Genomic DNA, 8,486 nt, shown 5'->3' with positions numbered 1-8,486 from the left:
GTTTTTCATTAAACCACTCATAATTTTAATATTTGAATTGAAACAACAATCTTGGATCATTAAGATAAAATTTCTCACAGTCGAACTGTTTTGTGCAAACCGGCTCTCATTGCCTTATTATTCATTGTTTTAATTAAAACGAGGGGTCAAGTGTAATTATCTACTTATGAATCAGTGTTAATCGAGGAATCAGTGCCTCGCCCGAAGTCTGTGGGAACGTCTTCAAAAACTCTTCACATGATAATAACAAGTGTCTTCCCCTACATACCGTTCCGCAAGGCTGGGTTTGACCTCAGATAATTATCACAAGTTTATACCCATTCCGCCATTGTTCGCTGCCGAGATTCTCTCTAATAAACAGGTTAATATTTATGACATGTGCTCGCATCACCGGCTTCCACTGTCACAATATAAATTGGATCGCTATTAAGGCAATTGATCTTCGATCCGACTGAGCCGCGGCCATCGACTGCTGTTCCTAACATAGAAACCTATCGCCACTGATTACTTTGATGATGATGAGAACTCAATTCCAAGTATTCGTCGTGCAATTACATTCATGCAATGAGTGACGCTGATTGCGCGTAAGAGATGACCGTTTACTTGTGATGCTGATCGCAGGCAATCACGAAATGGTGATATAACCCTAATGATACACAATGTTTCGATAATCACTGGGTTTACCCATATCCTGGTCATTTCCGTGTCTTAATTGCTACTGTTGTTTGCTAACTGTTATCAACAGTAAATTATCTTAATCATAACTTGAATTATTGCCGGATCTTGTAATTCAATTAAGTGTTCTTTGTTCTCTGAAAATAATAAATTGTAAAACTCAAAAGATTTATAACAGTTACGAGATTTCAATCCTCATTAGCTATGAAGCATATTTTTATTTCATAAAGCAGAAATTCTGAGTCGTTTTACCGTTGGGCAATAGGTACATAAAACTTAATCAGACGAAAACTTAATTAATCACTAAGAATTTACTGCAAATGGCAAATTGCATTTTCGTCACGGATAGAAAAGCAAATACCTATCTGTAGCAAGCCTCGCATACAAACTATAATATTGGTTCGCACCGTTAACGCCGCCTATATCGCGTGACTGCAGACATTATTTCCCAATCGGTGACGTGCACAAGAAATTATGACGTTATACACAACATGCACGTAACCATTAATTCATGCCTGCAAAAAATGTCATTGTGTTGAAGAAATGAGGGCAGACATCCTGCTCGCTAATCAGGGGAAACCACAGGTTTTCCCTCATCAGCATCCTTTTTGGCGAGAGTGGAACCGGAACATTGGTTGGTCATTTACCTGAACCAATTAACCGCATGACGATTATATCTATGCGGGGACTGTGAGAAATCTGTGTGCACACAATTGAATCATTGTCTGCCTTTTTACATTCTGCCAGGTTGATCTATGGTGGCAAGATATGCAGAGTGTGGGAACTGTGCGCCAGCCACCGGCGCTCCAATGTTTTCCAACATGTCATCTCCGTCCGTGGGAACGGTGGCCAGGAAGCAGACCAATTTTGTATTAGCAATTATAATTTTTGTTTTATTTTTCAATTGTTTTGAGTAGGTGCTGTTAAAATTATTGCTGATGAGGACGTCATTTGATAATTAAAGCGGCTGCTGCAAAAAAAGAGACTGTGATCTTTAACTAAAGTAGGTAGTTAAGTTGTATTTTTGGGAGTTTTATGTGAGTACATAGTAATCAACTATGTATTTTGTTATCCGTTTTCGATCCAAGTGCAATATTCATGCACGAAATACAAAAATGCCTAATCTTTTCAGAAACTGAGTTCTAGTGTCTTGTCTTGACCTTTTTCAACGAAGTCGGTCGCTTTTGGCCTCTAGATTTCGGCGTATTTCGCCGATAAGTGTATCTTCAGCAGCTGTTGCATTGTCCAGGACCTTGGCTATCATGGAAAACCGCTGCACAAATTATTTGTCTCCACAATCCACGTTGCCTGACCGTGCTTCACTAAACCACTGTGGCGAATCGGAGTAGTAGACGGAATAATCGAGAAAGACAGTGACCAGATAAATGCAAAATAACTTTTTTCTTTTCCTTACAACTCTTATTGGTAGGTGACGTTATTAAAATCATAAAATTGAAAAGACTTGTTTGGGGTGCAGAAGTAGAGAATCAAACGTTTACGGACTAACGTCCACCCATGTTCTTTCTGTTCTCGAATAATCCCGAAGCAGGTTTTCAGAAGTCAATTCCTAAAATTAAATTCGTTAAATATTTCAGTTGACCGTTGACGTAGTTTCTTTTTGCAGTAATTTTCTTTAATTTTATTCTCAAAATGATGTGTTGTTTCCGCATTGGCCAGTCTGAGATGTGGGTGGAGCATTCAGCTGAACGAATACGCCCATTGAATTTCGGGCAAAAAATAAACAATGCTTTGTTTTATCATTTTACTGAAGCCGTTTGAAGCAAGCGAGGTCATCTTCTGTTCAGATTTATATCTAAGTACCTACCTATCGCCCCTTAAAAGGGTTTATATAAAGAACTTCAAAAACTTAACAGTTTCTTATTTAGGTATTTATTTCAACTTCATATCTTCAACAATAACCATAGCTGGTTACATCGTTTGACTTCATGTCCGGAGCCATTCTCTATCAACCCACCGTCCTAAAGTTAATTTGTTTTTGTTGTGTCACCACATCCATGTGGACACGATACCTACTTAATTTAAGCTTTAAAAGCAGACCGGAATCCTTATAATAAAATTAATTAACAAAGGAAGGGCGATAAATAATTGTCGTTTCCTATTCAGTTAAGTATCGCGATGAAGTGACTGTCATGATTAAAATCGTAAGCCGCGGTTAAGGCAGTTTCCTCCGTTGAATAAGAGATCATCTACAGCTGCAATTATGTGCAGTGTGACGCAAGCATGATGCATAGCATACGGAAGTAGCCGCTGTACATTTACAACTGCATACAATAAACCCATAAACTGATTTTATAAGAACGAAAGATACTCTGAAGTATCGAAAGAACTTTGAAAAATGTATTCACCCAAAAAAAAGTGGAAGGAAAACCTTATAAAAATGCAAAGCAGTAATGCATCAATTCTCCAAATCAATTTCGGTCTTAACAGCCTATCTTGAAAGAGATTACCCAAGTTATTTATACCTACAGATTTATGTGCAATTTCACCCAATTTGAAGGGCCGGGAAGAGGCAATACACGCAGAACTCAGCTCTAAACTCTCTTCTCATAGCACACAAATGATTGATGAATGGGTGATTGTTTTCTTAACATTACCTAGTCTTTACTGATCCAGTTGGGGGACAACCTAACATAGCTGATCTAGAAATTCTCTTAGTTGCTTGCCCACAAGCCCCTTCATTTACCAACAATATTTTCTTAAAAAAAGAGTAGCTTCAATCTACGTACCTACCTACAAAACCTTCGTGCTTTCCAAGTGTGCATGTTCCAGGGTTATGTAGTTTCAGCAAATATGGAACTAGTTACAACACGTTAGTCTTACCGATAATAAGGGTAATTATTGTAAAAGTGTAATCTGAGTGACCTGGGTCATAGTAATTACCGGCTGCGGCTGTAGCATGAAATATGTTTGCGGTAATCTACCGAAGTTGCTATTCAAAGTCAAAGGTGTTTATTCCACATAGACCTATTAAGTGGCGCGGTTCTAAAGAGTGGGTCTTATGGAGAAGAAACAGCAAGAAACTCCAAAGACACTCTTATTGGTTGGTAATGTAGAGTAAAATTAGCCACCTAATATTAGCGTGTAAATCAGTTAGCCATAGCTTAGGTACCTAAACCTAGTTCACTTTGAGGTAATTCTTTATTCTTGTCTTGTCTATGGTTACGTGCTTGCTTACGGTCCTCAGGACAAAATCAGGATTGACTCAAAAAGCTGCATTTGTTTTAAACAAAATCCGAAAGGTTATGTGAACGCGTACGTGAATTTGATTAATTATTTCCGCTCTGATATTGATTTATCTTTTGATTTACGAAGAGGAGCCATTAATTAAGTATGGGTTTTCACTATGAGCATTTCCTTAAAAAACACAACTGTTGTGGTAATTTCAGCAATTCCATTAACGATCTTATTAAATTCTATGGCGGAAAGGCAATTTCTTTGATAGCTCATTGATTGCTGGTAGGTATGCGGCTATTGTTCTGATCATTAGGGGGAGATAGTAATAACTTCTAACATTAATGCAGTTGTATAATGGTACTGTTGGTATAGCTTAAAATCTTCACATTAATAAGACATTTCCCAAATTGCCACCACCTTTTTTTCTGCGGCTAGATTTTATAAGAACTTGTAGCGAAGGCTGACAAGAATAGCCACAAAGGGTTCTTAATTTTGCAAATTACAGATGCTTATTTTCGTCGATGACAACTATGACCTTTTTTACTTCTATTGTGAAACTAAACATACAAAATTGTAGATTACAAAACATAGCATTTATAAAACTCTAGAAACGTACAAAACAAGTAATCAAACAATACTTAGTCAGCGGTGAATCGGCAGAGTTGTTTGACATTTCACGTAGACGGTAGGTGCTGCGGAGTCACCAAAATTGCACACTTTAGGATGAGAAATCAGACACGAAATTGCTCTAAACACTCATATTCTTGATGTTAGATAAATGACTTCCTGCTGGTGCTACAATAGAGGCATCATTATTCCTCCAACTCCGTGAATAGGCCGCGCTACCGTGGGAGAGTCTCACGACTTTATTGCGGATATATATTTTTTGTTTGTTCTAATTAACAGTTTTTCTAATAGTCTGCTTTTACTTTAATTGTTCTTGTTCATTCAGAACACTGTTTTTTAACCTTTTTGAGTTAAATAAGTCTTTGGTACGGTTAGAATAACTAACATGAGGCAACTAACTTTTCTGGCTGCATTTTCTAAATCTACTCACTAATGTATTTGTATAATTATTATGAAAATGATTGCTGACATCAGGGGGGATTTTGCCGAATTAACAAAACCGGATCTTTGTTACCCGCGACGGAAAATGGTTTTTCCGATGTTCATCTTCGATGGTGTAATTTGATAAAAATCGTTAGTTTTCCTGAAAATTATAGAATAAACGTAATGCGGACAATATAGTAGGGAGATCATTTGTTAATTCATAATACAACGCTTGAGAGCAGCAGCTGTCACTAGCAAGCCCAATTATTGATACTATGTGTGTTGAAAACTCACAAAACGGGAAAGATCGCAGTGTCCGGATTACAGTTTTAGCTAAAATTAAGGGAAAGATTAAGACATGGTATTGAGAAAGTCTTCCCGTCTATATGAAGCAGCCTCTAGACATAAGGCGAGTGAAAACTCGGGAAAAAGCAGCTGTAGTGCTATAGGTACGACGTCTTCTTGATTGCGCTTGTCTTTGTTCTTTTGACAACGTTAAATGTGCGCCTTACTATAAAGTAGGTTTCGCTATATTTTCATATATTTGGCTAAACATTTTATTTTTGTCCCTAGTGAAAATACATATAGGTATCTCATCTATCTCAAAATGTCCATTGGCTAGAGTTGCGCCATCTATGTAACATTTATAGAAAGCTATTGTACCTACACATTTGACTTTTTTATGTTGCTGATCGCCTAGAAACAAAACTATAGCATTACTCCGAATTGTACCAGTCGGCGAATTTCAATTGTGTGGGAACTTATCACACATCTCAATAAAATAACAGACGGAATATAACAAATTTGTGAGTACCTTGCAAAATTACGAGAATCTACCTACTAAGATATCACCTAGCTCCATTCATTGCAAATTATGCATCGGTCCTAGTATAGATCCCAGGGTACCCCTGGACCGATAAGAATAAGAATAAGAATAATTTATTGTTTATAAATTACAAGCAATTGTTTTGATTCCTGAAACTTACACTAGGATTCCCTGTGTCGTAAGTTCCAGGCTCATTCGTTGTCACTTTTACAATTCATGCACAGATTTTGAGGTACTAAAGAGGAGACAGGATTTCATACTATACATTAATACACAAATCATATGCTCATCCGTTACAATAAATCACATATAAAGAAAAAACAGAAACAAAAACAGTAAGGCTTGCAGTTCGGTCTTGAAAGAATGTTGCTTATATATAGGTTAATACAAATTTTATAAATACATAAATATAGTGTAATTAATTTGTGCAATATGAATATGAATAATTGATGTATATATATCAAATAGTGTAACTATGTGCCTATAAAGTCTTCCGTCATGTCATAGTCCAATGTAAGAAGCCATTTCGTGACCACAGATTTGCATTTAGATGGTGTAAGCTGCAGAATATTGTGTCGATCATTTAGTTTTTTATAGATGTGTGGTCCCATAAAACCGAAAGAACTTCTACCTATTGTCTTGTGGCAACGAATCTTTTCCCAATATACCCTTCTACTTGACCTAATACAAGTATTAGGGGAGGTCTTGTGAAATCTTAGAGTAACAGATAAGATGTAAAGCTGTCTGACTCTTAGAACTCCCACTTCAGTGTATAGTGTGTTAGTGGGGTATCGAAAGGGTCGTCTATAGGTAACTTTGAGTAGAGCTCGCTGAGCTCTTTCTACCTTAATAAATGAGGTTTTGCCTGTTGCGCCCCATGCTGTTATGCAGTAGTTTAGGACAGATTGACAGAGGGAGTAGTACACCATCTTTAGAACTGAGTCATCTGCAATCCTACCCAGTAGTTTAAAAATACGGAGCATCTTTCGAACCCTACTCCTTAAGGCACTCAATTGTTTAGACCAGGACAAACGATTATCTACAAACACTCCAAGATATTTAATCGAGTCTGTCTGTTCTATGCGTGGGCAACTACAATTGTCTAAACTGGAGCAGGAGTGCAGCCGTAGAGAGGTAACACTGTGAGGAGACGTGCGTTTGGAGACGGCAAAGCTTATTGCTTTCGTTTTGTCTACGTTTAGAGTTAGGAGATTATGTTGTAGCCAGTTCGAAACAGTTTTAATACCGTTTTCAACACAGTGCTGAACATTATCCCACGTTTCCCCATAAAACACAATTGCGGTGTCATCCGCATAAGTAAAGATTCTGGCTTGTGGTATTTTCAAGGCGCATAGTCCGTTTATATATATAATGAAAAGGGTGGGGCCCAACACACTTCCTTGCGGCACACCAAAGTTCACCGTGGTTGTGTCACTTGCATATTCCCCGAAAATGACTTTCTGAATTCTATTATCGAGGTACGAGGTAAACCAGTCCAGAGCAATGCCGCGAACTCCCAGAAAGGACATTTTTTTAATCAGGAGTTTCCTTGAAATCGTATCAAATGCCTTGGCGATATCCAGGAAGATGCCGGTACATGCCTGCCCTTTCCCAAGTTTGAGGGAAATGAAATCGGCTAAGTCAGTTACTGCGTCCTCCGTGGACTTGCCTACCCTAAACCCATATTGACTGTCCGAAATTAATTTATTTTTCTCTAGGTAGCCAAGTAGTCGCTTGTTCACAACTTTCTCAAGAATTTTTGAGAGAGCCGTTAGTAAAGAAATCGGGCGATAGTTTGCAGGGACCTTGGGATCTCCATTTTTAAATATCGGACATATATTTGCAATCTTTACGCAGTCAGGTACTTTGCCTGTAATAAGACTTAAGTTGCATAGATATGCAATTGGGCTGACCAAGGAATGTGCACACTGCTTTAGGAAAGTATTATTAATGCCATCATAACCTGCAGCTGACGTCTTTTTGAGATAAGAAATAATATTAAGTATTTCTTTTTCATCAGTCGGAGCAAGGAAGAAAGAGTTAGTGTCAGGGTTAACGGTGCTGTACTGCTCATTATGTCGTGCTAATTCATCTTCAGTTAAGCCCAATAGACTGAGTGTTTTAGCAGCAAGGTTTTGTCCAACAGTTGAGAAATAATTGTTAACATTATTTAAAGTGGTCACAGGGTTTTCACTACATGTCAAAAGCTCAGACTTTTCAGATTTTTTATTTTTAATATTACATATCTTTTTAACTTCGTGCCATAGCTTTTTACAGTCTCCTTTAGTTTCCATAAGCAGTTTACGGTCATGTTCTTGTTTTAGATTTTTTAATAAATTGTTACAGTGATTTCGATACTTCTTATATTCATGTTGAATGACTAGATTATCACGATTTTCTTTTTTCTTTGCATTAATGTGCATTAAGTCTCGTCGTCTTATACACTTTAAAAGGCTTTTAGTAATCCATGGCTTGATAATAGCCTCTGAGCTATGGCAAACGCGGTTAGTGGTATGTTGTTTAATTTTGGCTGAGAGGATTTCGACAAACATTTGGAATGCCGTTGTGACATCTTTCTGCTCACTAAGCCATTCCCAAGGCAAGTTTTCAATATCGGTTTTTAATTTTATGTACCGATGCCACTTATTTATTTTATTTAATACTTATTTTGTGATAGTCAAAATACTGTCATGCATAACATAAGGTAGGTGGGTTTTAAGGGTGAAATGAAACACTCAAA

The sequence above is a fragment of the Helicoverpa zea genome, chromosome 3 (assembly GCF_022581195.2).
Source record: "Helicoverpa zea isolate HzStark_Cry1AcR chromosome 3, ilHelZeax1.1, whole genome shotgun sequence".
Classification (NCBI taxonomy): domain Eukaryota; kingdom Metazoa; phylum Arthropoda; class Insecta; order Lepidoptera; family Noctuidae; genus Helicoverpa; species Helicoverpa zea.
This window is presented reverse-complemented; position numbering follows the sequence as displayed.